The sequence below is a fragment of the Cynocephalus volans genome, chromosome 8 (genome assembly GCF_027409185.1).
Source record: "Cynocephalus volans isolate mCynVol1 chromosome 8, mCynVol1.pri, whole genome shotgun sequence".
In the NCBI taxonomy this organism is placed as follows: Eukaryota; Metazoa; Chordata; class Mammalia; order Dermoptera; family Cynocephalidae; genus Cynocephalus; species Cynocephalus volans.
This window is the reverse complement of record NC_084467.1, coordinates 89,766,280-89,774,687: the sequence shown is the minus strand read 5'-3', so window position 1 is coordinate 89,774,687 and position 8,408 is coordinate 89,766,280.

Sequence of the window (8,408 nt, the reverse complement as noted above, 5' to 3'; positions counted from 1 at the left end):
ATCTAAAAAGTAGAACAGAGGGGGAAAAAATCACATAAGAACTAGGATAGACAGACCAGGGTTAAATAGGTACACAATCCGAAGATACATTTCTCGATTGTGCGCACCTGAGAGGACCTGCGAGGGGATGGATGGTCTGAGCCAAGCAGTCCCGAGATTGGGTGCCACCTAGTGGTACTAAGGAGTAACTGCTGAAAAGCTGGACCCCAAATTGCAACAGCTCAGACATAACAGAAGTTTATTTCCTGCTTATGTGTATCTTCCTAGTCCGAAGGAGACTCTCCTCTTCCCAGAGATTCAGGTATGCAGCTTCTGTTTCCCTGTGCACTTGGGTGTTGTCAGAATGGTGAAGGCTAAGTTGCCATATCCAGGGTCAGTCAGAGGAAGTGAGAAAGAGTGTGCAGGAGGTGCACCCGTTATCTGAAAAGCTCCGCTCTGCAGAGACACACTGCTTCTCTTACAAGACACTGGGAGAATCAGCCACAAGGCCATATCTAAATGCAAGAGTCATAGAAATGTAGTCTAACTATGTGCCAGCTAGAGTCCTGTTCCTGTGGAAGAACAAAGGATTTGTAGGTTGGCTAGAAGTCTCTGCCATACTTAGTTTCTTTATTTATAAAAATAAGAACAAAGGCATCCAGGTCAAACTGGTCTCTAGAATCAACTGAAAAAATAAACAAATATGGTAGGCAGCAAGGATAACAAAAAATTTAAAAATACACAAATTTAATTAACGTCTCGAAGAGCCCTGATTCTGACAGGAGATTAGTGGTGAATAGCTTCCATTTATCAAAGTAGTAAGAACCATGTTATATTTTATTTTATCCTAGGTAGAATTCTAGAATTCTAGATGATTCATAGAGAAACTTCATATATGAACCCAATTACCAAATAGTCATTGCATGCACGCTCTGTGCCAGACACTGTTCTACATCACACAACACAGCAATGAACAAAATAATAATTCTGCCTTCAAACAAATATTAAGCAGTTAGGGTGGGGGAGATTTTACAGCATATTTATTTGCACTCTTTTGCTATCTCAGCATCTGAGGGGAATCAATTATTTTTTTGTACTGTTCAGCCATAAAGATAAGGACAAAATCAAAACAAAAATGTTGTGTTTTATTTGAGTTACACAGTTAATTTCTCCAATAACTAAGAATTATTGGGATATATACAATTAAAAAAGAAAAGCACAGCATGCTATGAGAGCAATTCACAGAGAGATCTGACCTGATCTAGGGATGATTGAGATTTGCCTCCCTTAAAAAGTGGCATGTCAAGTACAGCCTACAGAATGACTGTGGTGGGTGTTCGTGTGGCAGGGTGGGGATAAAAGAGCAGTCCAGGCAGAGGAATTAACATGTACAGGTTTCCCACACTGAGATATCTCACCCCAGCTAGACTGGCTATTATCAAAAAGTTGAGAATAACAAATGCTGGCGAGAAGAGAAAAGGGAACCCTTTTACAGTGTTGATGGGACTATAAATTAGTACAACCATTATGGAAAACAGTATAGAAGTTTCTCAGACAACTACAGATAGAGGTAATATATGACCCAGCAATCCCACTTCTGGGTATATGCCCAAAGGAATGGAAATCATCATGTCAGAGCAATTCCTGCAACTACTGTGTTCACCATAGCTCTATCCACAATAGCCAAGATATGGAACCAACCTAAATGTCCATCAGCGGATGACTGGATAAGAAAAATGTGGCATATACACACAACAGAACACTATTCAGCTAAAAGAAGAAGAAATTCCGCCATTCACAGAAACATGGATAAGCTTGGAGAAAATTATGTTAAGTGAAGTAAACCAGACAGAGAAAGAGACATACCGCATGTCCTCACTCATAAGTGGGAGCTAAGAAACAAAGAAAGACAGACAATGATAAAATGTTGAACTTTCAGAAGGAGAGAACAGACCTATAGTTACTAGAGGTGGGAAAGGAGAATGAAGAGGTGGGATAGGGAGTAACTGGGTAAGGGACACAAAAAGTAATTACAATTTGTAATGATGAACATGCTAATAATATTAATTTGATCATCACATGCTGTACATGAACACTGATAGTCAACTCTGTACCCCATAAATATGTATAAATAAATAAATATAATAAAAAGGAAAAAAGAAAAAGAAAAACAAACAAACAAAAAACATGTACAGGTTTCCGAGGCTGGAAGAAGCGTGGGTACTGGCTGAACTGAAATAAGGCCAGTCTGGCTAGAAGGTATGAAAGGAGAGGACAGTTGTGTGATATGAGATTAGGTAAAACAGATCACAGAGAAACTCAAAATCCATGTCAAGACTTTAAACTTTACTTGAAGGACAACTGGAATCCACAAGCTATTTTAACCAAATGTATAGTATGATCAGATTTGCAATATAAAAAGATCAATCTAGTTTTCAGAGAATGAATTAAAAGTGATAACCCACAGGACCAATTGAGGGACATTTGCTGTATTCCAGGCAAAGGACCATTTTGGCTTGGACTAGTGTGGTAGAAAGGAGACGGAGAAAGGAAAACTTAATCAAGAAATACGTACAAGGTAGAAGAGAGGACATGATAATTGATTAAATAGAATGAGGATATGGAAATAGGAATGAGGGAGAGAAAGATTAAGAGTTAAAGAATAATCTCAGTGGTTCTAGCTTGAGCAAGAGGGTAGATAACGGACTGATTTTTTCTGATTTAAGGAAGAGAGAGAAAGAAATGCTTCAGAGGAAGATGGTTATTTAGAGGAGAAGTATAGTGTCTCATACAGATTCCTGTTAGCAGCTTTCTTTTTTCTTCTAGTGTAATACCATGTGCTATTATGTGGTTAGAAAACTTTCTTTTAATCACAAATATGTAAACATGCTAGGTATAATCCTATGTGCTATTCAACTTAGAATAATACTTGGAAAAGTATGGGAAAAGTAAATAACTCACTGACTAACAAGAGTATACTCTTGTGTTTTGGAGTTGTTTTGTTTTTTCTTTCTTTCTTTCTTTACAATGACCACTTTAAGAACTGAAGTAAAATTAGTTTGGCTGCTAAAATTTGGCAATAGTATAGAGTAACCTAGTAGTGTCTGTAAACATCAGTTGCCTTATCTGTAAGGGGATGGTTATAATCATTCCTACTTTTTAAATTTATACTTAAATCAGATAATCTACATGAGTTCTAGCACATTGTAAACATTCAGTAAATTAGCTGGTGTTATGGTAATATACTTATTAGTAAGAAAATTTTTTGTCAAATAAATTCAGAAACGTCCTCTATTTTAAACTTAAAATATTCACTTTATTCTATTTTGATCTTCATACAAACGAATACATATTATCTAATCAGAACACTTTACACTTTCGTGGCAATTTCTATATTTCAAAGTAATTTCATGTGCATTCGTTCATTTGAGCCTGACCATATCGATGTGAGAAAATCATGGCAGATATTATCAGCTGCATTTGTGAATAAGAAAACTGAGCTTCGGGCCGGCCCGTGGCTCACTTGGGAGAGTGTGCTGCTGACAACACTAAGTCAAAGTTAAGATCCCCTTACTGGTCATCTTTTTTTAAAAAAAAAGAAAAAAAGAAAAGTGGGCCTCACAGAAAATTTTATAAATTATGTAGCTAGTGTACAGAGGAGCTGGAGCTCTAAACTAGATCTTGTGATCCTTAGACCAACAGCAGAATAGAACCTTGTGTAGAGTTTGCTGAGTGAAGACATTGCCTTGTATGGGGAGGAAATAATTTGCTCATACAAATTTCTTATAGGGGCCTCTTTCCCTTAGTTTAATGCTGTACTTTTGCATTTCAAAAGCACAGTCTGCAGTAGAATTTGTGAACTATATTATGCTAATTTTGAAAAGCACCTGGGATTCTGTTTCAGAATTTATGATCTTATGTAAATCTGAATCTTTTCAGTGGGCTGTTGACTAGAGCTCATCTGAGAAGGAAAGAAATGTTACCAGCACTTGTATAATAATATTTTTGTAACTGTAGGTGATTAGAACTACATTCATTTGGTAAATATTTATTGAGCATCTTTTCAGAAATAAACATACAATAATACTTACTGATTATTAGGCTACTAAACACTAAAGATACAAAGATAAGTTACACATAGCCATGACCTCAAAAAGTTTGTAATTCAATAGGATAAAGAGACATATAAACAAATTATCCTAATGTAGTTTCTACCATCACATTTTTCTATATTGAAATATTCTTTTAGCTGTCTGTCTCTCCTCTTGGACTGACAGATTCTTAAGTTATCATCATGAAAAACATAAAGGAGCCCAGAAGGAGACTTGTGCTCCAGGCAAAGGGAGCAGAATGTGGAAAAGTTGTGCAATATGAAGGTGTATATCATGTAGAAAGAACTATGAGAAGGTCAGTGTGAAAGGAGGTAAGGTCTATGTTGGCGGTAGGAAACAAACAGAACAATTTGGTAGGTGAGGTTTGGAAAAGTGTGTCTATATTTTGAAAATTCATCCAGTATAAGAAAAAAAGAAGAGTTTGGAAAATGATAAAGAGTTCAAATTGAGACACATTGTCTGTGAAACTTTCAGATGATGATAGGCCATTGGATGTAATGACCTACAGTTCCCAAATTAAATATTTTTAAATTTAAAGCATTTGTGAATAAATGGTAAATAATATGTTTTGAAAAATCACAAAATGGTTACTAAGAAGATTTCCAAGAGGAAAGTGATTACTACTAGAGATATACTCCTTGTAGAAAAAAAAAAGTCATTTTTTTTGAACCACCAATAATGTCACCAGTCCTTGAAAAATATTGTGCCAGGAAATAGAGAACTTGAAGAGCTGAAATGAAAATCTTGGATTCTCTTTATGTGCTGGAACTGCAGGAAAAGTGGCATGCTTCATCTCTGTTGAGAAGGTGAAAGGAAGAACTTGAAGTTTAAAAGAGCTAGTCTTCATCTGAGAATATCCATTGCAAGCACAATAGTGAAAATAAGGCACCTTATATATATTTTTTATTCAAAGTGTTAAAGGAGAGAGAGAAAGGAGAAAGCAGTTGTCATAGGAGTATGCTTCTAGTTCCACAGGGCTTCTAAAACTCTGGTATGTCTTTTTTTCTCCCTTTATAACAATTCTCATCAGAAATGTATCTTACAGCAAATTAACATCATTCTTGAAGCTTCACTTAGAGGCACTCAGTTTGAATAGCTTTCTTCATAATTGTTCATGGAGACAATTTCCCTGATTATTTTATGAGAGTTTTAAAACTGTGCCAGAAGGATAGAAATAAAATAGAATCTATAAGTCTCATTCTCATAGTTTAAAGCAAAGCAGTGAAAATGCCATTGTAAGGATAACACAACAAGAAGTAAAAATACTAGATTTTATAAATGACCTAAACTCATCAGGCCTAAAATTACCCCTGTTTTACTAGGTTAGCCTGGGAAGTATAATTCAATAAACATGCCATATCTACATGAGCATAATCCCAAAGACATTTAATCCTGGTCTCCATAGCATTAAATTAAAAAAAAAAATCTTAAATGAATCAACAGAAACACTCCTGAGCATATGTTTTTTTGTTTGTTTGTTTAACCTTTTATAAGCACATGAGCCACAGGCTTACAGTCTTGATGGATCTAGAAACCATTCGGAACTGTTGTTTGAAAAAAGTCCAAAGATAAATGAAACAACATATCATCTTGAACCAGCTCACTAGCTCACTATTTTTTTTTTCCACTGAGCTCTCTTCTCCCTTTTCCCAGGAATCATGGGTCAGAGTCCAAAGGTTAGCATTAGAAATCACATCCTTTTCTTCACATATGGCTCATTACATCAGTGTACTTATCACTTTCTTAAGCCTGACAAGGGACAAGGAAGGGTGATGATGGAACACAAGAAAGAACGAACTACAAACCAAATACACTCCATGAGCTCCACATCCCCGCATGTGTCAAGAGAGACCAGGTGGCAATTTGTCTGACATTATTATAACGGGTTGAAATTTGGAATAGATGATATTTGGATCATTTCAAACTCTGAAGAAACTACTATTCAAGGAAAAATTGGTAGATTGGATTTAAGCTTGCGTGAAAGGTGTGGCAAAGAAAAGCTATAAATATTGATAATAATTATCAATTATTATTGTCAATATAGTAGCTGAATATCTGTAAGTAAACCTCAATCATGGCAACATGGATGAGCCAGGAAGACATTATGATAAGTGAAATATATCAGGCACAGAAAGATACTGTCTCTTCTCACTCATATGTGGGAGTTAAAAAACAAGCTCATAGAAGTAGAGAGTAGAACTGAGGTTATTAGAGGCTGGTAAATTGATACACAATTATAGCTAGATGGGAAGAATAAGTTCTAGTATTCTATAGTAGTACTAGATGTCTTAATTAACAATAATTTATTGTGTATTTTCAAATGGCTAGAAAAGAGAAGTTCAAATGTCCTCATCACAAAGAAATGATAAAGGTTTGTGGTGATGAATATGCTTATTAGCCTGATTTGATCATCACACAGTGTATACATGTATCAAAATATCACTCTGTACTCCATAAATATGCACAATTATTATGCATCAATTAAGAATAAACTTAAAAAAGAACAGACATTTCAGACATATAAAAAATACAAAATAAATAAAAGACAATTAAAATGTGTTATAAAAAATAAGGTGAATTTATGAAAAATAATGAAGACAGATATCTTCAAAGACAGATATCTAGCAACGATAACAATAGTGCTAGCAGTAATAGTAACTGACAATTACTGACAATTTAGTATGTGTTTGGCACTATTCAAAGCATTTTACATATGTTATACCATTTGATCCTTAAAACATCCTAGAGAATAAATAATTGTATCATGTTTATTTTACAGATTTTTTAAAAAGGCACAAAACAGTTATATAACTTTCCCAATATTATTGGTTAGTTACTGAGGGAGCTACCCAGTAAAATAGAGGTATTCTTTAAAGAATAGAGATCTTCTATTTCAGATATATAGCTGAGTGGATGTCTTTAAAAACTCCCAACACAAAACATTTAGAAATGATCTATAAAGTAAAGCAAACATCATTTTAAGTTATAGTTGAATTTATGAGAATCTAAGAGAAATCCCAGAAGGAAAATAAAGGAGGAACTGGAAACACGAATAGTGAGCTTACTCTGAAGCCATGGCTAATCTAAGTGGATTTGTTGATCTCAGTAAAATAGCCTTCGGTTTTCATGCTAGTTATGGGACAAGCAGCCAGACCTTGTGTCTGACATAAGGTAGAGTACTAGAAATGAGCTCCTTGCATAAAGGTGGAAGTCTCAGATGTCTATAGCTTAAGTGAAATTGTAGGTGAGAAAAAAAAATACTGTCAGCAGAGGGAGAATTTTAGCTTTTATGTGGAAACAAGGAAATTTTAGCTTTTATGTGGAATATAGGTGAAAAAAATATCTCCCCTGGAAATTTCAAGTCACTAAGCTGGAAATTCTACTTCACACTATCTGCAAAATTCATCTTTGGTTATAAAATACCAGACAGTGATAAAACACTTGGGAATAGGTAATAACTGAAAGTGAAACTGATGAGGCATCTGAAATTCTATAAATGCCATATTTCTTAATTTGAGGGCTGATCAGATCAGTATGTGTGACTTTTAAAAACTCATCAAAATGTGCACTTATGAGCAATTTTCTACATGTGTTATACTTTAATAAAATGTTTTTAAAAGGTTTAGGGTTTTCTAGAATTAATGAAATGCATAAATTGTCAGTTCCAGGAAGTATAGAAATGTTTAAGCAAGATAAATAAAATTTTCATCTAGATAGAAGAAGAAAAAGGTAAAGAGAAGATCTTTAAAAAGTCTAGAGAGTAAGAAAAAAAGACATTATGTTTTTAAAAATGTTAATTCGATTAAAAGGATACTCAGCAACAGCAATGATGCAAGCCAAGAAACAGTGAAATAATATTTTCAAAGTGCTGAGAGATGATTGCCAACCTATTACACACCATTATAGTCATCATTTCAGAATAAAGATAAATTTTAAAATATTTATAAGCAAAAACTGTGTTTACTATCAAAAAATCCCACAAAATGTATTTTTAAAAATGTTTTAGAAAATATTTTCATTTTTCTGAAGAAAGGACAACTACCCCAAAAGGAAAAGCTGATAAAAAAAGGAATGGTAATGATGCACTCTGTATAGGCTGGCTCAAGAGAGTGAGTAGCTGCTTGCTGAAAGTAAGTTTAACACAAAAAGAAAGCATATACATCTCAGCTGGTGAAGGGCATGTTGGCCCCAGGAAAGTGAGCAACAGCCCTGCCTTCTGCCAGGATTCAACTTTTATAGCTTTGCTATCTAATACATATTCACGCTATCTAAAGAATACTCAATATTCAACTGAAGGGTTGGTTACTTGTTATGTAA